Below are 24807 nucleotides of genomic sequence, written 5' to 3'. Positions count from 1 at the left end.
CTGGGTCCTTCCACAGGGCGACAGTACTTGCTAGAATGTAATTACTTTTATGTTTGCTGTATTTATTTTCAAATCATCTACTTTATTTTTTTAAAGATTTTATTTATTTATTAGAGAGAGAGAGCACAAGTAGTCAGAGCGGCAGGCAGAGGGAGAGGGAGAAGCAGACTCCCTGCTGAGCAGAGAGCCCGATGCGGGGCTCGATCCCAGAACCCCGAGCTCATGACCTGAGCCAAAGGCAGACACTCAACTGACTGAGCCACCCAGGTGCCCCCACATAATCTACTTTTTTTTTTTTTAAACCAGAAGGTTAGAGTTTTTTGTTTTTTGTTTTTTTTTTAAGATTTTATTTATTTATTTGACAGAGAGATAGACAGAAGAGCACAAGCAGAGGGAGTGGCAGAGGGAGAGGGAGAAGCAGGCTCTGCACTGAGCAGGGAACCCGACGCGGGACTCGATCCCAGGACCCCGAGATCATGACCTGAGCCGAAGGCAGACGCTTAACCATCTGAGCCACCCAGGCGCCCCCACATAATCTACTTTTAAAAGCAAGTGGTAATAGCTTCCCATTTATTGGAGTGTTATAAAAATCCTTTTTAAAATAAATATATGTCTGATTCTTAAAGTGGGCTGATTTTTTTTAATATTAAGTAAATAATATGGCTGGCACATAGGTATAGCAAAAAAAATCACAAAGATGGCACACAAAAGACTAACACTGGCAAAGCACTGGATTAGCTGGAAAGGAGTAGACGACGTGCAACTTTTTTCCTTTCTCAAATTAAATAATAAATAATACATCTTGTTGCCTCATTTTTCCAACTGAAATGAAAACTTGGGCTCTCCCACTTCCTTTCTCCTTTCCTCTCCCAAGGCTTTCCCTGAGGCCGGTGAGCTGCAGGAGTATATCATTTTCCTTCCCCTTAAGTTCCAGGTGAATGCTTTGAGCTATAAAAATACTCATTATACTCACGTATTCATTCATCCACTTAGTAAACATTCGTGGGCACCTGCTCTGTACCAGTCCCGGGCTAGGTGCCATGATACAGCAACGAACAGGTCTCTGCCTTCCTCGGGCTTGTAGGCTAGATGGGGAGACAGAGCCCTACACAGCAACCGCAATGTAGTGTCATGAGGACTGGAGCCGGGACACGGGAGCACAAATCGGGGCTCAGGGGGAGCTTGCTGGGCACGGGTAGCAGCTCCGGAGTCGTCAGACGTGGAGACATCCCAGCACCATCTCTTTCCTGCTGGGAGACCCCAGGCAGGGACTTCAACCCTCAGCCTCAGTTTCCTAGTCTATGAAGTAGGGATAATAACTTTATCTGCTTCTTGTATTATTGAGCGGATTAAATGAGACAATAAGGGTAAAACGCTTCACCAGAGTGCCCAACACATAGTAAATGCTCAATACATGCCAAATAATTTCCTGCAGCATCTTTCACCCAAAGCCTGTCTCTGACACACACATCCACGCTTGAAATTTCATTCCCATATCCCTCCCTGACCGGAGCAAATTCTATTTGAAAAGTCAAAAAAGTCAGTATGCTCTTACAGCACCCAGCAGATCTAGAACAATACTGAATAGAAATATGTTCTTGCTTCTGATCTGATGGTATTTCCTTAAGTACAGTTTATTCTGGAGGGAGAATCCTGGGGTTGGATCGGAGTCGATTACAATGGCCAAGATGGCGGCGGTCAAAGGGAGAGGTGTGGGGGGAATGTTTCTTAGTCACCAGTGGGGCAGCGGTGGGCGGGGGGGGAGGCAGGAAAGAAAAATGTGGAAAACAGCAAGGTAATGAATGTTAGAAGCAGGAAAGCAAGGAGAGAATAATCTCTCCTTACCTTAAAAATAGAAGAGGCTTCCAGATTCCACTAGAAAAGATGAGGGACTGGATGGAGCTGGTATTTAGGAGCACACACTGTCTCTCACAAAACAAAAGCTACAACTGTTGAGGGAAATAAAAATATCTAGGTTTTCTAATGCTTCCTCATCTATGAAGTGGATGCACACGCATCCAGTCCTCACAACGGCCCTATGGTAGCTACTAGTATCAGCTCCATTTTATAAATGGAAAACTGAAGCGTGGAGAGAAGACTTGATTTGCCCAAGGTCACCCCATGACAGTTGGAGTGCCGGGGGTCGACCTCAGGCCTCCTGACTCCATGCCCGATGACCCTCCAGAGCAGAGGTTAGCAAGCTTTTTCTGCAAAGGGCTAAACAGTAAACACTACTTGTGTGTCTCTGTTACAAGTGTTCCAGTTGGTTGCTGTAGTGTGAGAGCAGCCACAGACGGTATGTAAACAAATGGGCTTGGTGGTGTTTACAGGAGAACTTTATTAGCAAAGAAATTTGAATTGCATGTAATTTTCATGTTCATGAAATATTTTTTTAATTTAAATTCAATTAATTAACATATAATGTATTATTTGTTTCAGGGGTACAGGTCTGTGATTCATCAGTCTTATATAATAACCAGTGCTCATTACAACACATCCCCTCCCCAGTGTCCATCACCCCGTTACCCCATCCCCCCACCCCCTTCCCCTCCAGCAACCCTCAGTTTGTTTCCTGAGATTAAGAGTCTCTTATGGTTTGTCTCCCTCTCTGGTTTCATCTTGTTTCATTTTTCCCCTCTCTTCCCCTATGATCCTCTGCCTTGTTTCATGAAATATTATTCTTTTAATTTTTTTCAACCTTTTAAAAATGTAAGACCCATTCCTGGGGGGCCACACGAAAACAAGGGGTGGGTTAGATGTGCCTATGGATGGTAGTTTGCCAACTCCTGTTCCAGAATATCTCAAAGAGGAAGGAAGCATAGCCCCTGTCCTCACAGACTTGAGAGAAAGAGAGGCATAACCAATTCTATTCCTAGAGAATTAGCTTCAGTTCCGTTTCAATCACGACAGTACAACTTCAACAATACCGGCCATATCTGTGGGGAAACTTCTATCATTGAATCCTTTTTTCCATCACCAACTCACTTTTTGACCTAAATAAGTTTATTTTTCAATGTTATAATACTTCTATAAATGGAAAACCCAGGTTACGTACCAAAAATAGAAAATGAACATAAATAAAAACAATACTATTAAATGAGCTCTATTAATTGTAGCTACCTACAACCACTGTCAAAGACTCTGGGCCTGAGGCCTGCCCTGCCCTCTGCCTTTATTTGAAAGAAGAAACTGGAAAGGGGCAAAAAGGTGTTAAAGACATAGCATCACCAACATGAGACCTTCTTGATGTAACCAGAAATACCAAAGAGGGAGTAATTTTTGTGCCATGTACTTCAACCTATGTCTCTGCTATGTGAAACATCCTCCTGACCACTAGGCTCATGAAGCCCACATACTGGGAATCAAGGTAACACAAGCAAAGTGCTGCGGGTTTGTACAAACAGAAGATAAACATCCAGATGGGACACAGGAAAAACTATCGAGAGGAGATGGCCTTTCAGCAGGACTTTGAATAATGCCTGGGATTTCATTAGATCCAAATTCAGGAAGACCATTCCAGATTCACTGAATAAAGGAGTGAAGGGAGAGGACACTCAGATGAGTTGTGGTTGCTAAATTGTGAGTGGTCTGGAAAAAGTATGCTACACGCTTTAGATACAGCCTGCCCTGTTTCCTCACATGTTCCCCAAGTCAACAGACGCTCGAGGTTTTATTTGTAGGCTCTTCTACATGAGGGAGATAAAGAGATGCTGATAAAGTTTCCCTAGAAGAGGCTCATGCACATAGAGAGATTAATTAGGACTGGTGGCTCTTGACTTCTGTACCACAGAGGACCCATTTCACATTCACCCCAGTGCTATGTCTGGTTTCAAAATACTTCGATCTCTAAAACCACATGATTTAAGTTCTGATCATTGTCCTCTGTTTTCTTAACCAATTCTCCCTCGTTGTCATGAGAGACTGGTATTGACCACACTGAGTTGCTCTAATTCCAGCCAAAGTGAAGAAGGAGCTCTGACAGGAGAATTAACTGGGATGTTCTCACCTGGGTGACTGTAGTAAGAAATCCGGCTGGTTCCAAATCGAGTGCTTTCAACATTGAACCCCACTGCCCTACTCTGATGCCACACACAGAATATGAATTCAGGGCCACCAGGTACACTGCATCACACAGAACTAATAGCAATTAGAAGGGGAATGAAACAACCTTGATGGTAATTTTTAAAAAGAAAGAATGCTAAGTGTACACTGATCAACAAAAGATTTTTTTAAAGAAGATGTGTTATACACACACACACACACACACATATATATATATAATGGAATATTACCCAGCCATAAAAAAGAATGAATCTTGGGGCTCCTGGGTGGCTCAATTGGTTAAGCATCTGCCTTTGGCTCAGGTCGTGATCTTGGGGTCCTGGGATCAAGCCCCAGGTCGAGCTCCCCGCTCAGCGGAGAGCCTGCTTCCCCCTCTCCGTCTGTCCCTCCCCCCACCATGCTCTCTCAAATAAATAAATAAAATCTTAAAAAAAAAAAATGAATCTTGGGGCGCCTGGGTGGCTCAGTCGTTAAGCGTCTGCCTTCGGCTCAGGTCATGATCCCAGGGTCCTGGGATCGAGTTCCACATTGGGCTCCCTGCTCAGCGGGAAGCCTGCTTCTCCCTCTCCCACTCCCCCTGCTTGTGTTCCTGTTCTCGCTGTCTCTGTCATATAAATAAATAAAATCTTAAAAAAAAAAAATGAATCTTGTCATTCACAACAACATAGATGGACCTAGAGGGTATTATGCTAAGTGAAGTAAGTCAGAGAAAGACAAATACCTTATGATTTCACTTATATGTGGAATCTAAAAAACAAAACAGACAAGCAAACACACAGATAGTTTCATGAATACAGAGAACAAACTCATTGTTGTCAGAAGGGAGGGGAATGGGGGGATGGGTGAAGTAGATGAAGGAGATTAAGAAGTATAAACGTCCAGGGGCATCTGGGTGGCTCAGTCGGTTGAGCATCTGACTCTTAATTTCAACTCAAGTCATGATCTCAGGGTCCTAGAATCGAGCCCTGTGTCGGCTCCGTGCTCAGCATGGGGTGTGCTTGGGATTCTCTCTCTCCCTTGCCCTCTGCCCCTCCCCCTGTTCACTTGCTCTCTCTCTAAAATAAATAAATAGATCTTAAAAAAAAAAAAAAAGGAGAAGTACAAGCTTCCAGTTATAAAATAAATAAGTCATGGGGATGAAAAGTACAACATAGGAAATGTAGTCAATAATATTGTAATAACTTTGTATGGTGACAGATGGTAACTACACTTACCGTGATAAGCATTGTTTAACGTATAGGATTGTTAAATCACTGTTTGTATACCTGAAACTAATAGAACCTTGTAGGTCAACTGTACTTCAATTTTTAAAATATTTAATAAATAGAAAGAAACAAAGAAACAAACAAAGGAAGAAAATAGAGCATCATATGTTCAATTGCTTGCTTTCGCGTTCCTCCGGAAACCCATACGTAAATATGGGAACTGTTCTTCCTTTATAGACTGCAATGTAATCATCGAGAAGCAAATGTAGTTTGTGGGAGCTGCCTCCCACCTGCGGCGCTCCCAGAGTGTTGGATAACTCGATAACCTCCGGAGCGGCCAGTGAAGAGCAGCGTAAGGCAACGTGGTTGCAATGCAGCTGCAGAAAATGCCCAGCAGGGCCTCTCTGAGGAGCTCCACGGAAGCAGCAGGACTGGCCCCAGCAGGGTCAGCAGAGAAACAAGGCCCATCCTTGCACCTCCTGATTGATAGTCAACCCCCCAGTGAACACAGGCCTTTGGGGCTTGCAAAAAGCTCACCTTATCTCATTCCATGCTCACAATTTCCTGAAACAGAAGTAGAACAGCTGAGTCCCAGTACCTGATGTGAGATGATCCCCAAACTCCCATTGCCTTCAAAGACCTTTCTGACCCTGCCTACCTCCCTGAAATTCATAGCCTCCAACTCTGGCCTGGAAGATTGTCTCATGAAAAACAAAAACACTACAAATTCATCATAGCCTTCTCATGTTCTGGCAAATGCTTCCTGAGTGTGCGAGCTCCCATGGACCCAAGTCTGGGTTCATTTCTTTCTTTCTTTTTTTTTTTTTTTTTAAAGATTTTATTTATTTATTTGACAGAGAGACATGGCGAGAGAGGAAACACAAGCAGGGGGAGTGGGAGAGGGAGAAGCAGACTTCCCGCTGAGCAGGGAGCCTGATGCAGGGCTTGATCCCAGAACCCTGGGATCATGACCCGAGCCGAAGGCAGTCGCTTAACGACTGAGCCACCCAGGCACCCCTGGGTTCACTTCTAACTCACCTTTGCCTACCTTACCTTCACCATCCTTAAACTGTTCTTTAGCACTTTCACAGTTTGGACTTCACGTTTCCTGTCAGCTTTATTCCCCCACTGGTCTCCTCCATACCCTTGGCCAAGATCCATAGGCCATCTTCCAAGGGAGTTCTCCCAACCCTTGGCTCCCACTAAGCTTACTCTCTAGAATACCCTGCCCTCATTGATCTACCATTGGCCCTCCCCAAAGTTTGAAGTCCACCTCCTTCAGGAGGCAACAAGTCCCTCTGCAGTGTGTCCACAGTCCCCACATGAGTGCCCTCCTCATGACACTGGTCCTCTCCTCCCCATGTTAGAGGGATCTATTTCCCCGATGATGAATTCCTTATGGGCAGGAACTATGCCATCATCCCCTTTACATTCCTAGCACTAGGACCTCAAAGAATGCTGCCTGAATTAATAAATCACTCATGGAATAAACAAGTGAACACAGGCTTGGGAGTTAGATATAACTGACCTCAAACTTGGACTTTAGAATAACCCTCATGACAGTGGGTGAGTCACTTAAATTCTCCAAGCTTCAACTTCATCATCTATAACACCTGTAAGAGAGCCAGGCTACCCTCCCCAAGGGTTGCTGGAAGGATTAAATGACCTAAGGCATGCTAAACTCTTAGCACATGCCTGGAGCAAGAAAAGCATTCAATAGATGGCACCCACAGCTATAGACCTAGACCCTTGACTTTATGCCAAATCCTGAAATAGGCACTGGGGTTCTGCAGTCATTAAAATACAGTCTCTGCTGGGCCCCTGGGTGGTTCAGTCGTTAAAATACAGTCTCTGCTTTGTATTTTAATTAATTTATATAAGTCTTATCTACCCATTTATTCAGCACTTACTATAATAATAAAAGAGCACATGCTTTATGCTAAACAGTTCATATTAATTATCTCCTGTGATCTTCACAATAACCTTATAAATTCAGCTCATTTAACAGATTGGGAAACAAGGCTAAAAAGAGTTAATTCACTTGCCTGAAGTCACATGGCTAACAAGGGACCAGACACTTGAACATACATTTTTTCAGACTGGTCTCTCAATACCAAGCTCTCTTCTTGTCTCTAAGAATTTGCCATTGACCTTTTCCGACCCTCACACTGACCTCTGTTAAACAAAAGTCACACTTAAGTTTATGTAAACATCTATAAAACACAATTTGTTCATGAGGTCTGAGGTCCCTGAGGGGTAGGACAGGTACCAGTAAATGGGGCTGAGGAGAGAGAGGAGGAGTAGGGAAGCAAGGGGGAAAGCAGGCTACCCAGTTTTCAGGTCACCTCTCCCCTTGGCAACTACCTGGCGTAGGACGTGTGGACTGAATGAAAGACAGGGAAGAAGAGACTCAAAGAAGCACCAGACTGAAGACCCTGAGTGGTCAAGGGAAACTTAATAACTCAAGGAATCAGGAAGGCAGGCAGGACAAACCATGAAATGAAGGAGAACCAAAGCAGAGCTTCTCGTAAGTGAGAACAGCTGGTTCAAACCCATCTTGCTCCCTGGTCTCTTTGTTTGAAATTAGGCAAACCTCCTAGCCTCAGGCCCGTCATCACTGAAACAGAGCACCTTTTAAAGCCTGCCCTGCCAAGCTGGTTGAATCACTGAGAGACTTCAAGAATATTCCTTAACATGCTTTGAAAAAAAATTAAAGGCGGCATATTTTGAGCATGGTTTTTTAAATATATTTCTTGTAGGGCAACAACCATGACGATGGAAGGTGCATCCGCCCCGTTGAGACCAGAGAAGGGTTTGCATCCTAGCTTTGCTTTCTTGAGCAAACCCCTTACCTTCCTGGTGCCTGTTTTTCATATCTATAAATCAAGAATATGAACATCAAGCTCTTAGGGTTGGCCTGACTGCTTGATATGAAGATGGATACATTGGCTCGTTGGACATGTATGTTATCTTGTCTGAGAGTTCTACAACCGTTTTTGCTAATTTGTTAGATTTATTATATAAGTAATAAGTCCTCTCCTATAGTCCTCCTAACAGAAGGCAACATGAGTCGCCATCAATGGTCCATACTTTGGGGTCAGATAGATCTGCCTTTCATCTCAACTCTTTGCCTTATTAGCTGGGTGGGGGGGAGTTAGCATGCCTGTGTTTATTTTTTGTTTTGTTTTGTTTTATTATGTTAAGTGGAAGTGAAAATGGTACTTCATTTCTCTTCTTTAAAATGGAGATGATATTAAGAAATAAAACATATTCAAGTACCGGGCGCCTGGGTGGCTCAGTCGTTAAGCGTCTGCCTTCGGCTCAGGTCATGATCTCAGGGTCCTGGGATCGAGCCCCGCATCGGGCTCCCTGCTCCACAGGAAGCCTGCTTCTCCCTCTCCCCACTGCTTGTGTTCCCTCTCTCGCTGTCTCTCTCTCTCTCAAATAAATAAATAAAATCTTAAAAAACAAACAAAAAATATTCAAGTACCTACCATGTGTAATAATTTCTTATCAAGGAGCTTACATAAAAGAATTTATATAAGAGTCTTTGAGTCAATTTTGTTCCACTTTTATTAAATCTCAAAACTTGCAGGACGGAGAATTAGGGAGCAATTTTGCTCTCAACCAAGGGGTGGGCTGAGGACTTGAGATCTCCTCTTGCCATTTTCTCAATGACCAAAGGACAAGAACAGATTTTCTATTCCCAGGGCACAGGTTTTGTTGATGCACTAATATAACCCAGGCACTGGAAATTCAGGTCAGGGATTTAGGGGTAAACTGAAGAAACTGCCATCAATCTTTTGGGAACCTGATGTTCGACTTTAAGCTTTTAAAACAAAAAAGGACCCCTTGCTTCTGAAATTCAGGAGAAAACTGCCTTTAATGAGTGCCGGCAGCCAGGATCCCAGAAGGGACTGGAGAAATGATACTGTTTTCATCCCACATTATTGGCTTTGGGGAGTGGCCGGAGGCCTCAAAGGCTCAGATCTCTAGGCTCACAGTCAGCGGTCCACTCAGTGCTGGGGGGCCAAGCTCTGGGGTCTCTGGGGGACCTCCTCAAACCTCTTCTGCCTGAGACCTGAGATAGTACCAGAGGGAAGGACAGAGCCACCCCCCAGGAAGCGCAGGTCACACACCCAGAATAGGGATCAGGGCAGAAGAGGGAAGTGGTGGGTAACAGGAACAATGTGGGCGGGGCACTTTCCAGGCTAAGTGCTCTTCGTGCATTACTACACAACATCCTAGCGAGGTAGGTGCTGTGAACACCACTTTACAGATAAGGAAACGGAGGTTCAGAGAGGTTAAGCAGCTTTGCCAAGGTCACACATTAGTAACTAGGGGAGCCAGCATTTGAACCCTGGAGCCCACACACTTAATCACTGTCACTACTCCCTGTGTGTATATTAAATGAGTGAGGATTTACCTCTTGAGTATAAGCTTTGCTCCCAGGAGCATTCCACAGCCAACTACACTGAAGACCTCTTGAATACTAGCGTGTGAAGAGGAAGGGAGCCTAGAAGCCCCATCCCTCCTCAGATGCTTGGATCTCCTCTGCACTATCTTTGCCAAGCGATCACCCAATACCTGCTTTCATACCTTCAATGACACAAACTTTAACTTACACGGTAGCCCCTTCACCCTTGAGGAGCCCCGGCTACAGGAAATCCTACATTGAGATGAAATACGTCTCACTGAAATATTTCACTTTGCCTTCTGATTTCTGCCCTTTGAGATGTCACAGAGCCAATTCAACCCTTTTCCACCTAACAGCCCTCTGCGTACTTTGAAAACAACAATTCTGGTCTCTTCAGATATACCACCCCCATCTCTCCCTACCACTGCAGGGGAAAAAAAAATTAAGACATCTGTTTACTTATTCACACTCTCAATAAACACTGCCTGAATACCGACCACAGATCAAACACTCTGCTATTTATGTGCCGAGGGAACCATGGAGCTTAAATTCTAGGTGAGAAGATAAAAATACACAAATGATTACATTACAAGGTAGAAAATTATGAAACTGTAAGAATACCTGAAGGACAGCTGTATGGGTTCAGAAGAGAGAGCTTTTCCATCTGGGTATGCAAAGACGACACAGAGATGCTCTTTGAGCCTTGAAAACTGAGAAGTGTTACTCACCATCTGCCGTTGCAAAGAACTGAGTGGATGGTGGGTCCTGGGGTGGTATAGCGACAACAGCATTGGGCTGGGAACAGACCTGCTACACGGCATCCAACGCCCTGCACCTCAGTCAGACAAGGATCTATAAAATGGAACTAACAGCACCTGCCCTGACTATCCCCCCAAGTTGCCATGAAGATCAGGTGCAAGGGTTTTGAAACGACAATAATGAGAGGAAAATGCCCCGCGTATGCAAGGGATGGGTAAGCCCTATTTTCTTATCTGGAGATTACTCTGACTCTTCCACACTTTGGTGAGACCTGGAAGAATCAGAAGACACATGCTTTGGTGACAGCCCCATTGAGGGGCTTCTATTCCAGCACAAGCAGAAAGAGAAGAAGGAAAACCGAAATCCAGAGAGAAGCAACATGGCTGGAGCGTGAGGCAAAGCAACCAATAATAGCCTCAGCTCCTCGGCACCATCTCATTACAGAATAATCCTATAAGGCATGATCAAAGAAAGGATCAACAGCTCAAACATATTATCAGCCACCTAAGCCTTGAGAGGAGAAGGCCCACTGAGAGATTAAGACACTTAGGACGTGTCTGAGAGGTTTTCCTGCAGCTAGAGCTTCACTAATTGATATCCATGCATTGGCAACCACACTGCCTGGCTCGTTATTACCTCCACCTGAGAAAGGAAAGCCCACCCTCACGCAGACTCAAGGGCCTAAAGCAGAGAGAGGTGCATGGTGAGATTTTCTGCAAGGTCACATGAAACACCCTTTTGCCTCTAATCAGGCTACACGGACACACACTTGGGTTGGGTACAAGTTTCTTGTGCACATAGTCAATCAACCATCAAGAGGCAGATATTGAGCACTCTATGAATCAGGGCTCTTTCAGGTACAAAGGAAAAAGATATCCAACTATAACTGGCTTAAGCACAAAATCAATTAATTGGTCCATTTAGCTAAAAAAGCCAGAGGAGATCATGATTTGAGGCTGGCTGGATGCAGGCACTCAAACAATATCACTGGGAAACTGGCTTTCTCCAACTCTTAATTCTAATTTCCTCACATTGGCTTTATCCTCTTTGTTTTGTTTTGGTGGGGGGAAGGGGGAGTGGGTCTCCTATTCACATCCTCAAAGCACTAAGTCTAATTAGCTGTGATTGGATAGATTTGAGTCATATGTTTATTCCTGAGCAAGTCCATGTTCAGCAGCTGGAGTATATTGATGAAGCAGACTGTCAGGCCCTCCCACCCCTGGATCTTGGGCTAACCCACCCAAACCACCTAGACTGAAAGTGGGTGAGGTAAGGGGTATACCTCAAGGAAAACCCAGGTGCTGTCACCAGAAGAATGACAAATGGATGCCAGTTGGGCAAAAACAACAGATGTCTATTCTCAGAACTCTTCTGGTGGAAATCCAAAAAGGAAAGCCACAACAACGCCATATTTTTTCATCAAGGAAACCATTCCTCAGTTGATGAAAGGTGTCACATATAAAATTAATAGAAAACCTAACTGATTATAACAAATAACCTCAAGCGTACATTATAGATCGTAAGTCTGAAAAATGACGTTGGCTGCTATAACTGAGCAAGACACTTGATCTCTCTGTGCCTTAAACATCATTTCTCTAAAATGGGGGCAATAATCAACTCTATTTCGTAGGGTCATTGTGATAATTTAATAAGAGAGTTATCGGAAGCATGAAGCACAGTGCATGTCACATAGTCAATAAATCTTGTAGCACTTGATTCATTTGTTCAATGCTTTCTATGTGCCAAGAACTACTATAGCCACTGGCGATGCAGTGAAGAAGGAAGGTCCTATTATTGTGCTGCTTATATTTTAAAATGAAGAAGTAAATACATAAATGAACAAAAAAAGCCATGAAGAAAAATAAAACAAAATGAACGATAGTGATGGGAGAGAGGTACTTCAGGGAGAATGGTCGGAGAAAGCTTTGTTAGGGAGTAGCATTTTAACGGAGATATGAATGACAAAAAGAACTAAGTATGTGAAGATCTGGGCTCATCAGTAGCTTGGTGAGATAAAGGGAGAGTGGCGTGAGGTGTGGTCACAGGGGGGAGTCAGGGCTGATCACAGAAGTCCATGCTAAGGAATTGTATTTCATTCTAAGTACAAAGGGAATTCAACGCAAAGGTTTAATATTTTAAAGATTACTCTGGCTTCTGTATAAAGAATGGACTATGGGTTGGGTGTAAAAAGTTAAAGTGAGAGCTAAAGAAGAAAAAATGCTTGATGGAAGAATGGAATGAAAAAGTAACAGCGATCCCTGAAGAAAGCATAAGGTAAGACAGAGCTAAAGCGGGGTCCTAAGGGAGCCAATCGAGGGAGCCATGAGCATGGTGCAGAGTAGTGGTGGGAACGCTTCCGTGGCTCCTTATTGCCTCCTTACTATGAAGAAGTAAGCTGTATCTGACAAACTCTCCTACTGAGAAAAACTACAAAAACTGGAACAAAAATAAAATTAGTGTTTCAAGGCAGTGGGAGCCACCAAGGTAGTCATGACACGAGGGGCTGAAAAAGTGCTTTCTCTACTCAGGGCATTTTCTGATTCTCACTGCAGAACAAAAAGGCGAAAGAGAAAACAGTGGCCTAGCAGTTTCACTGGGGTATAAGGCCAAAAAAAAAAAAAAGTTATAGGCAGCCAGAAATTGAAGAGGTAAGACCCTAGAGAAAAAGGAACCACAGAGAAGCAAGACCAACATCCCACGTGCAATTTCTTATCTGTGCCTTTGCCAAATTCCCAGATGTGCATGTAGGTGGTGACAGTCTAAGTAGCCAAGCAAAGAGAGCTGATAACCTCCTCCAGGAGGTAGAGCTAATTTCGCTCTCCTTGAGTGAGAGCGGAACTTAATGACACAGGGAGGGAACAGAGTATGGGAATGGAGAAACAGTAACTCTGCAGTGGAGAAACCTGCCAGATACCACCTAAATGAAATGACCAAGGTCAACATCAACAGTGATAAGTCAGGGAATAACATGTACTCACTGAGGTCACATGACAAGGAGGGCACCTCACCACTATGATGTTCTTTCAAAACCTCATAACCTCAGTCTAATCATGAGAAAAAATCAGACAAACTCAGATTGAGTGGCATTCTATAAAACACCTGGCCAGCACTCTTCAGACCATTAAGGTCATGAAAAAACAAGGAAAGACAGAATCTGGCACAATGCAGAGGAGACTAAAGAGACATGATGAGTAATGTGGTATCCTGGTATCCTGGTATCCTGGATTGGGGTCTGCAACAGTAAAGGGACAAAAAAGGAAAAAACTGGAAAAATCCAAATAAAGCTTATAGTTCAGCAAATAGTAATATGTCAATATCGCTTCCTTAACGTCTGACAAATGTATCATTTTTTTCCCAAATGTATCACATTATGTAAGATGTTAACATTAGGGAAAACTGGGTGAAGGGTATATGGGAAATTTCCTGTAAATTCCAAAATAAAACAAAATGAATGATAGTGATGGGGGGTGGTATTTCAGGGAGGATGGTCAGGGAGGGCTTCATTACAAAATAAAATTTTAAAAGATTATTTTTGAAAAAGCAGCTGCTAAGAGGTGAAAACACTAAGTAATGATTTTGGCAGTCCCACAGAGTTGTGGAAACAAAGAGCTGGAGTTGTCAGGACCCACGAAAGAGAATGTTCTGGCTTTCAGCGGAGAGCCTGGTGGGCTATGCCCAAGGAGTAAAGCAAATCAGAAACAGACACCCCTCATATGGTGATGGGCAGTAACTAGCCTTTTGGTGGTGATCACTTTGTAGTGCACACAGAGGTCAAATTATAATGTTGTACACTGAAATTTATATGTTACATACCAATTTTATGCCCAAAAAAGTTACACTTAAAAAAAAAGTAGGGGGAGGAAATAGACACTCCTTACAAAGCCTGAAACAAAGCTTGAAATCATCTCAATGCATGGTTGAATCAAGGTGATCTGTCCACACTCTGCCAGCCTGAAGGAAATGTAATCCTTTCTAGAAGATAACATGATTCAGAGCCAGTGTAATTTTTCATATATAATTTCAAGTATTTACTGCAAAAATACCAGGCATGGTAGTAAATAGATACAAATGATCAAAATCCAATTTTAAAATATCAGGCAATAGAGAGATACCAGTAGATAGCCCAGATTCTAGAATTCTCAGTCAGGAATTTTAAAATAATTATGATGATTATATTCCAGAAAATAGATGAAAAGAAGGGGAATTTCTCCAGAGTGCTGCAATCTATTTTTTAAAAGGAAAAAAGAAGTGAAAGTGCTAGCTTGAAAATTAAAACAATTGAAATTAATTCAGTATATAATGTAAAACTAGAGTAAACACAGCAGAAAAGACGATTAGTGAAAAAAGTAGAAAAGGTCCAGATAGATTCCGAGAAAGGGGGAAAAAAGAATAGAGAATGCAGAAACAGGCAGAAGTGGCATAGAAACATCACAAAAAGGTCTTAGCCTATGTGTGAATTGGGATTCTAGTGGAGAGGAGAGAATGAAGGAACAATAATGAAGAATACTGACTATTGATGAACTAGACCAAGACACAAATTCAAAAGAGCTCTGTGAGTCTCAGCAGGATATTCACAAAGAACACGGAACCTCAGCAGCCACTGTGGACTGCCGGGGGTCGAGGCGGCAGTGGGCAGGGGGTGGGAAGCTCAGTCTGAGGATCCCTAGGACTGGGCAGAGGATGGTGCCCAGCGGGCCTGGAAGAGGGCCTGGACACATCAGTTTGGCCAGAGTGTGTGCTCCAGGAAGGGAAATCCCATCAGCAGTGTTGGAAGGAGGGACCCTGCAACCTTTGAAATATTCATTCTTTGGATGTAAAATACCAGTGTTGGATGCCAGATCAAGATTCAGAGGAAGAAAAGGATATTGATACCACTGTGTCGGAACAAGGTGAAGTGACAGAGGATTTTCTCTGGTCATTAAAACAGAGAAGCCAAAATAGAAAACATACTTTCTACTATATCTGTTTGGTTGAACCAGTTTTTCCCTCCATGGAACACTGGAGAAAATGGATGAGTCCTGTTTCTTAATCACTATAAAGTAAATGATTCCTTTGCTCTAAGTTATTTTTAGAAGAAGCACTTAAATGAACAATTATGGACTGGGAGCATAATAAATGTGTTTTGAGAATTGTTCTAAAAGCAGAAAGAATAGAAAGATCTTTATTTTCAAACTTGACTCTTCAACCAAATGACACAATTTGTACATCCTTTGTGAATGGTATAAATGTGGCTTATGGGACTGATATAATCCATTACATAGAGCCCCATGAGAAAATGTCTATCAGGAAAGTTCAGCATAAAACTTTATTCAATCTTTCCCGTGCAGTTCTAAAATAGTGTTCGACGGGTATGAAAGGCACAGCATTGGAAATACAGTAAATGGTACTGTAACTGTTGTATGGTGACAGATGGGAGCTACACTTGTGAGCACAGCATAACATATAGACTTGTTGAATTGCTACGTCGTACACTTGAAACTGATGTAATATTTTGTGTCAACTATACTCAGTAAAATATATATATACACACATACACACACAAAATAATTAATTAAAATAGTGTTTGACTCCTTGGAAAAAAAGCAAACAAACATAGGCACATGATATAAAACTGATAAAACCAAAGTTAGTAAAATATTTAAAACCACCAGAAAACAAAGATGCACTATCTTTAAAGGATCAAAAATAAGGCATATAGCTGACTTTTCAAAGATATTATATCTGGCAGAAGAGAATGGAATGACATAATCAACAGTATACTTCCAAATACCTCTAAGAATCAAAATCTAAAGCAGAGAGGATACTAGAAAATATTTTGAACTGAATAATATTGAAAACATAACTTGTGAGATGCATCTCAAGTAAAGCTCAGGAGAAAAGACAAAGTCTTAAATGTATATTAGAAAATAAGAAAAGTTAAAAATCAATTATCTAAGCATCCATTTCAAGAAGCCAGAAAAAAAATTAAACAAGCAAAAAATGCATAGGTTGAGAGGGGAAAAAAAGGAAAGAAAGAATAGAAAACAAATTTATAATATAGAAAAAATTTTAAAGCTGGTAATTTGAAGTGACCAATAAAATGGCTGATCCCCTAGAAAGAATAATCAAGAAAAAAGAAAGCACAAATTATCCTATGACAAATAGAAAAGAAGACATCACTACAGATTCTATAGACTAACAAAGTAAGAGAATTATGGCAATTTTATGCAAATAAATGTGAAAATTTATATTAAATGGACAAGTGCCTAGAAAAATACAACTTACTAAACCCACCACAAGAAGAAATCTACAATCTTAACAGTCCTATGTCTATTAAATAAATTGAATCTGTAAATAAAAACTTTCCTCTAAGAAACCTCCAGGCCCAAATGGCTTCACCAATGAACATTTCCAAACATTTAAAAAGGAAATAACACCAATCTTAAGTAGATGTTTCTAAAGAATAGAAATGAGAAAACAATTGATAAGGCCACCACAATCTTTATACCAAAACCTGAAAAAGACATTTTTAAGTTCTAGGCTAATCCCTCTCACGAACAAAGACTATCATTTTGTCAAAAACCAAGCAAAATGGAAGTAATAGAAATTAGAATTGTTGGTATCTTTGGCATATAATGACTGGGAGGGGATATGAAGCAGGCTTCTAGAGTGCTGGCCATGTTCTGTGTCATGATATAGATAGCATCCATTTTGTAAGTAACTTAACAAAACTTACTCACTTTATATATGTGTATTTCCATTTTAAATGGTTTTTAAATACTCAATACAAGAATCTCTTTGCATCACCTCCTTCCTTCAACCAACACTGATTATGACCCATTTGCCGTGGTTCCTAGCACAGAGAAGGTAGTTAATAAACATTTGTTAAAAACAAAATGAACAACTCTTTTATTAGAGACGTAAAGCCTCAGCACAGTGTCAGACACACAGCTGGTATACTTTTTAAACGAATGAACCACTGACTGAAAACTCAGAAGAGAAAGAAAAAGAAAAAAAAACACATCCTCTGCCAAACCTCCTTCACGCCAAAACTCCTTGTGGAGGCAGTGAGAGACCCAATAAGAGGAACTGACTAAATAAACATGAAATGAGAGTTAAGGACAGGCTAAGAAGAAAGTAGGAAAAAACAGACCGAGGTGGTGTGATGGAAAGACGGGAAAGCAGCGCAAGGGGATCATGGAGTCTCACATGGGTGTCAAGCCGCTGGAGTCCAGCACACAAGTAGAGACTTGGCTGCAAAACTAAATTGGGAGAGTCTCTGGGCAGAAAGCCAGGGGCTGATCAGTCTTGATATGAGGCATTTCTTCTTCACTGATCCTACCTCCTCTTCTTTTATTTTAGGTCTCCAAATGAAGGTGTTGGGAGCCAGGGCTTGAGAGACAGGAGTCCTAAGTTCTAGACTCAGCTTTGTAGGGATACCTTAAGCCAGTCATTCCAATTTCCGGGCTTCTTGGTGACTAATCAGAAAAATGGAAGGAAAGGTCCCTCAATATTTTAAGCATCCACTGCTCATGACTAAACATTCTCCTAGTGCCACTGAGATTTCCCAAGTAGTTCTGAGGTCCCTTCTTTAAAGCACAGAGGGCATACTATTGCTTTGCAATTAAAAAAAAAAAGAAAAGGTAGCAAGTTCATTCTCTAAATCGGGTTAGGGAAGGCTGGCAGTAAGCCTCCCACTCCTTGGAGGAAAGGCTCTTCCAAAGTACCATTTGAAGACCCATATTCATCAAAATACTTCAGCACAATTAGGCAAGCTGCTCAGTTGCTCCGAATATCCATCTCTCTTTACAAAGTATCAATGAAGCCTGTCAAAGCAGTATTGAAACATCCAGCACTCTCCTCTGTGAATGTCATTATGGTCAGAGGCTTGGCATTGTGTTAATTACATTAGCGGGTTCAGGCCTGCATAATCTCACCTGATTAACACTATTCCTTCCTCTTTCTCTCTTCAGGCCCTCTGCTGGGATCTTTTTGTTCTTCCTTCATTTATTCAGTCATTCATCCTTGCAAGAAATATTTACGGAGCTCTTCCTATGTGCCGGGCACCATGCCAGCTGATAGACATAGATCAGTAACAAGCCAGGTGAAGTCCCTTCCTCTGTAGATTTCCTTTACCTTCTCTCTCCATGCCCTTCATTTCAGCTGGAGCAAAAAACAGTGTAAAGACCCATTAGCTGTAATTACGTACCTGCATTCTCGTCCCAACTCTACTACTAGTCTAAGGGGTAAGTCAGTTAACCTCTCTGGATATCGTTCTCCTCTTCTGTAAATAAAAGTGTTGAACCATAACAGTCTCTAAGAATCTCTCACATGGACTGTTTTCAGTAGCTTCTAACCAGTCTCCCTGTTTTCATTTTCCCCTCCCATCCCTACACGTTACTCTAAACACAGTAGCCAGACTAATCTTGTTAAAATGTTAAGTCAGATCTTGTTACTCAAAACCCTCCAAAAGGGTTTCACTCAAAATAAAACCCCAAGTCCTTACTGTGCCCTGGAGGCAGTACACGGCCTCGCTCCTAAGCACTCTCTGACCTCCTCTGCTGGTACACTCACCTTCACTCATTCCACTCAGGCTTGCCGGCCTCCTTGCTGTTTCCTGCATACTCTAAGCATACTCTCCTCTCAGGGTCTTTATGTTTGCTCTCCCACCGCCTGGAAAGCTCTTCTTCCCCTCCCTGAGGTTCACATGGTTCATTCCCTCACTTCTTTTCATCCTCTGTTCAAATGTCTTCTTTTCAGAAAACACTCCCTGATCTGACCACCCTATATTAAATAGTACCGCTATATCATTTTCTGACCTTAGACAGATTTTTTCTCTTTAAACCTTATGTTTAAAAATAAATAAATAAATAAATAAATAAATAAATAAATAAACAAACCATATGATTGCCTAATACATCATAATTTACCTTTTTATCTGCTCTCCCCTCCACTGGAAGATACACTCCATTAGAATAGGGATCTTTACCTGTTTTTTTCCCTGCCATATCCCTAGTGCCCAGAATAGTGACACAGAGTAAATGCTGAACGAACGAATGAATGAATGAATGAAATTAAAGCATGAATCGCCTCTAGGAATAAAATAAGTCTTGGTGTAGGTCAAAATGTTCATACTTAGAAGAGCTCAAATCTGGCTACCTATAAGGGGCCACCCCAAGTATTGGAATTAGGCTACACGGAATACTTACCATTACAAAATGAACCATCTGCTGGAGCCAATCCATTCCATTGCATTGAGATTTCTATTTCAAAGCATGGTAGTCACAGTAAGATTAGACTGGAATGCCATATCTTCTATGCAGCTTCTTGTGATGAGAAGAATGGATGCTACTCTCCCTGTACAACTTAGGCCTAAAGAGATTCGGTCGTTTATCCAACATCATCCAGCCTTTTTGAGGCAGAGATAAAATAAGAACATAAATCTCTGACCTCCAAGCCTGCAAGTATTTCAATAGTGACCTACACAAGACAGAAAGATCCAAGTATACTGCTTATAGGCATAAGAAATACATGAGATTTGGGGTAAAAAGTGTAGATTCACAACAATGAGGAACTTTTCCCACTGAACCACTAAAGTGATTTCGTGTCCGGAGGTTCAAAGTACTGTTCATCCTACATATTGGCGGATCCCCAATGCTTGGCGCACACTGACTTCATGCACGCTGATTAAATAAAAGTAGCAGCCTCAGCATAGACAGAAGTCTACTAGAAAACAGGGAGCCCCAGGTAGTAAGTATTTTCCTCTCCTGCACAGCCCAAAGCCCTGGAGCCAGTCACACCCACATCAGCAACAATAGCAACAACAACAACAACAACAACACACACACACACACACAGCGTCCCTTGAAGGAAAAGAAAACATAACTTCTATGCACTGCATCCACTTGCTTCCTAGCCAGGTAAGGAACAAGGACAAAGTTGTGACATCACAGTTTGTTTTAGAATCTTCAGGGGCACAACAATGACACAAGTAGATGCATACATATATGCCCATGTGGATAGAGACCCATTTACAAGCACAAATGTACAAATACACATGTGTACTGCCCATTTGCTTCAGAATACCTGGATGGACGGGTGGATACCAAATCACAAATCAATTCATATATACAGAAATATACATGTTTGTCTTGCCCAAGCTACTCACAAATGTACACACACATATACAGAAACACATTCACAAAGATAATATTTACCTCAAAGTATTACCATGGGAAGTAAATGAGATTATGTGAAGTGCACACTAGTACCTGATAGATAAAAGGCATGCTAATAAAGGTTAGCAATAGATATAGATAGATAAATAGATAACATAAATGTATATAAGACTCATATGAATAACCACCTTCAAAGCAAAATTTCCTTTTCAGTCACTACTCAGAAACTCATGGAAATACTAAGCAGCGCATCACTGTGTGTGGAAGTCAATATAAAAGAGTAATGTGGGGTGTGTCATAACAGTGGCGTGGAGGTTGGAGGTGGGGATCCCTGCTGGTAGGAGACTGGTGAACAAAGCTTTCCAGATTTCTTTGGGAGAAAGCCTGGGCTTGGAGACAGCTGAGCTGTTCTAGGGAGAACCAACCTCCAAAACCTCAAAAGAAGGAGTTCCTAACACTGCTGAGAAAGAGGGAAGGGTTGTCTCCACTCACTAGGCTGGGAGGGAGAGACCCCAGAGTCCCAGCCAGTTCAAATAAGCCAGAAAATCCTGCAGAGGCTATTAATCCACTAAAGTCTGGTAGCTTGGAGAAAATCTGATTAACTCCACCTCCCCAGCTGGGCTCTAGAGTGAAATGTATAGCTGGTTTCCGACACTCAACTAAGGTGGGAAACCCGGGGCGGGGGGGGCGTGGATAGGAGTGGTTAAGTACTAGATAACTGTGTGTACAGCTTGGCTCAATCATTATTTGGAAACAAGACACAGCTCTCTTAGGCTCTGTTGCCCCAGCTTGTGACATGTAAATAAAACCGTCTCCTGTCCAGTTGGAAGAGGGCATATCTTTCATATCTTCCTTCCTTCCTTCTCCCCCAAGGATGCCCGCGGTGAGGCCAGGATTGCTCCCTCTTGACTCTGGACAGTGGTCAAGGAATTTCTCCTGCATCTTCCTGTTGCAGTGGCCCAGGGGAAGAGGCAGGGGCTTTTAGGACCAGACTTCTTGAAACCTCTCCTTTACTTCTGTACCAAATATTATAACTTCAGAGCTCTAAAGAAACTCAGGGATCTGGTTCAATTCTTCTTTTAAGATGATGAACTGAGCCCAGAAGCAGGTTCGAACTGGGACCCGTGGTGTTTGTTTTACTCACATACAACTACATTCTTTAAATATCGTGGCAATATTTTGAGAGACCTCGAGAGATTAACTCCATAATCTCCCCCACCCCACCGCCCGCTGGCAAAGGAGAGGAGAGACGCAGCTCTCGTCCAGCACTTTAAGCGTTAAGCTCAACCCAGAGTCTAATACGCGATTGGCCAAACACTGAGAAAAGATCTGGTTTTCGCAGCCGCGGGCCAATGAGCACCTCGAGTGGGAGGGTTTGAAGATACTAAGGAGTTTTTTCCCCCCTTTTTTCCTCTCCACCCCCTCCCATCGGCCTTCGCCAGCACCCCCCCCCCTCCAACCCCCATGCCGCCAGTTTGTTAAATTAATGCAGTAAGAAAGTCTGAATATCTGAAGGAGTCCTGGCCAAAGGAAGATGGGCGAGCTCAGAAAATCGAGATGCATCTGAAGCCTTGGGCTACTGAGCCCCGCGGGGTCGCCATGGACCCCGGCAGCCCCTGAAACTTGCCCTGAGCTCTCTCACGCCTGCAGCCCCGAGCAATGGGACACCTTTCCTGCAACGATCATAACTTATTCGGCGGGGACCAGAGAACAGGGATCGCAAGGCGACAGCAGACCAGCACGCAGGCAGGGGAACGAGATTCCAGGACTCGGTCGCGATGCGCCAGCCTGGCACATTCTCCGGGATTTCACTGAAGGCAGCACCGTCAATCGCTTCCCCTCGCCCCTAACCCCCTCAGGCCAGCCCAGGGGCATAAAGCCCAGCTCTCTCTACCCAAATGCTCGCCCAACCTAACGGTCCGAGGCCAGCGCTCTGATCGCCACAGAAGATTTTTTTTTCCTTGCATGGAGCTGGCCGTTTAAACAGAAAAACAGGGGTAAAAAAGAAAATATACCCACCCCCAAACGTGCCTCCCCAGCGCCACAGGGAGCCAACAGACAAGCTGGAGTTTAACAAACAGCAATACTCTTCGCGCTCCTGAAAAGCAGGGCTGGACGCTCTCCGTGGTGCTGAAACGCTTCGCGGCTGCCTCTGTCCGTGGTACCTACAGACCCCTCGTTCCAATTTCCCCTGGGGCTCTTCCTCCGCGCCCCGGTTCTCCACCTCCCCTTAGCATTTGGATTATTTTTTCAATAGCGCTCGCTGGTTTTGTAAGTGCCGATTTGAAACATTTTTGCCCCCATAACTCGTGGACTACAAAGCACAAGGACCTGAAAAATGTACAGCTTCAATACTCTTCGACTCTACCTTTGGGAGACCATTGTATTCTTCAGGTATGCAATTTTCTACTGACCACATCGCTGTAATGGAAATGGGGGAAAGGAGCACTGAGGCTGACTCTGTCCGTGATCCCCCCATTTGGGGGGAGGGGGCTCTTGTATACCGCTGCAATCGGGTCTTTCCATCCCCCGCTCCCCCACCCCACCCCGCCCGCAGGGTGTCTGGCTTGTGCGTGGAGGTCTGAGACAGTCGCTGCTCTGGCAGCTGTTTGCCTGTTTTTTGTGATTTGTTTGTCCTTCCATCTGCTATACCCCTGCCCTATCACTGGCCCCCAGCCCCTCTGCATATTGTCTCTCACTGGGCTGAGGACTTTAAGGGGAAGCTTTAGGAGTTACTCAGTTTAATTAGGACTGCATTCTCTCTAACCGCAGTGCCGAAAACCTCAGCTCTCCCGTCTGGGAGCCAAGTGACAACTAGCGGTGACGGGGAAGGTTGCACTCGAACTTGCTGGACACAGAACATTTCATTTTTCTCTCCTTTTTTTGTTGTTGTTTTCTTTTTCTGCGGGGGGGGGTGGTGGGGAGTGGGGGGGATTGCTGAGGCTTAGTGCTTGGAAACAATAGTGTTATGACCTCAGGTTGTAAAGCCCTGAACTTGGGTGCAGAGTGAATCTACTTAGGAACAGATCCTGGGAAACATTCCCTTTTGAAACTTTGACTTCCTCCTCTCACCCACTCACCTTTTCAAACTCTACTTTGTTAGCTGCAGATCCTGAACTGATGGACAATTCTTGTTTGTTTTGTTTAATTTATGTCTGTCCCTCAGTCTGTAGCTGAGTTCCCTCACCCGTTATCTCCCAGGTTAAAATTTTCTGCCTACAGGCTTAGCATTCTATGTTAGTACAAGTGAAAAGTGAAAAATCACCTCTTCAGGAAGCATTGGAATAGATAGTCCTTTGTAAGTGGGTGAATCAGCCATCGTCAGAGATGGTTATGATAAATTCCATTTATATGAATTGAAAAAAATTTTTCTTCTTCCATGACCCGCAGGGATCATTAATCTTTCTCATTTTAGGTACCTGCCTCTCATGTTTTACCACGGCATGGTATTAACAGTCATTTGAAAAACCCATTCTAGGTTATTTTTAAAAATAAGTAACCACCAAATATTCTCTCCATCATAAACCAGCAACTAATTCTTGGTTTTCCTTTTAACATTGTAGAGAATTCTGCATATGAATTGTTGATTTGACTAACCTGTCGATTGGTTTATTAAATGAATGACACCTCCCCCAGACCCCAGACTGTAAGGGTCTATATGTCAACCACTCTTCATGTCTTTCTCTTGAGATGAAGAAAAGACCCCCTCCTTCCCTGCGATACCCAATGCTAAAGCTTCTAATGTCCAGTTCAAATAATTCTTTGATAGGCCATAGTCCTGCCCACAGCTCAGAATGCAAATAGTCAGGGAGTCAGATAGAATGAAAAAAGTGCAACAATCCAGGGCCTTGTGAATTGTAGTGAAATGTAGCTACTTTATGGGGGAAAGGGCAGGAAGTATCCTCTTAACAATATCAAATCCTTTCTCCCCTACATACATACAGAACTGTAAAATGCTTGGAGGTGGGGTACTTGGTAACATTTGTATGCAAATTGATTTCTCTGTTTGGCTTACCGAGACAGAACTGAACCAGAAAGATTAAAGAGCAAATTAATAGGACCAAGCACATCACCTCCCATACACCCACCCGATTCCTTTTTTCTTGATGAACAGTATGCTTGATTTTCTTCTCCCCGACCTTGTCTTTCACAAAAGGGAGACACAGTCTAAAAGGTTTGCATTGTAATCATTTTGATAACACTATGA

The sequence above is a fragment of the Leptonychotes weddellii genome, chromosome 7 (genome assembly GCF_054177405.1).
Source record: "Leptonychotes weddellii isolate Sample4059 chromosome 7, ASM5417740v2, whole genome shotgun sequence".
Classification (NCBI taxonomy): Eukaryota; Metazoa; Chordata; class Mammalia; order Carnivora; family Phocidae; genus Leptonychotes; species Leptonychotes weddellii.
The sequence above is the reverse complement of the archived record's forward strand: the minus strand, read 5'-3'. Positions refer to the sequence as shown.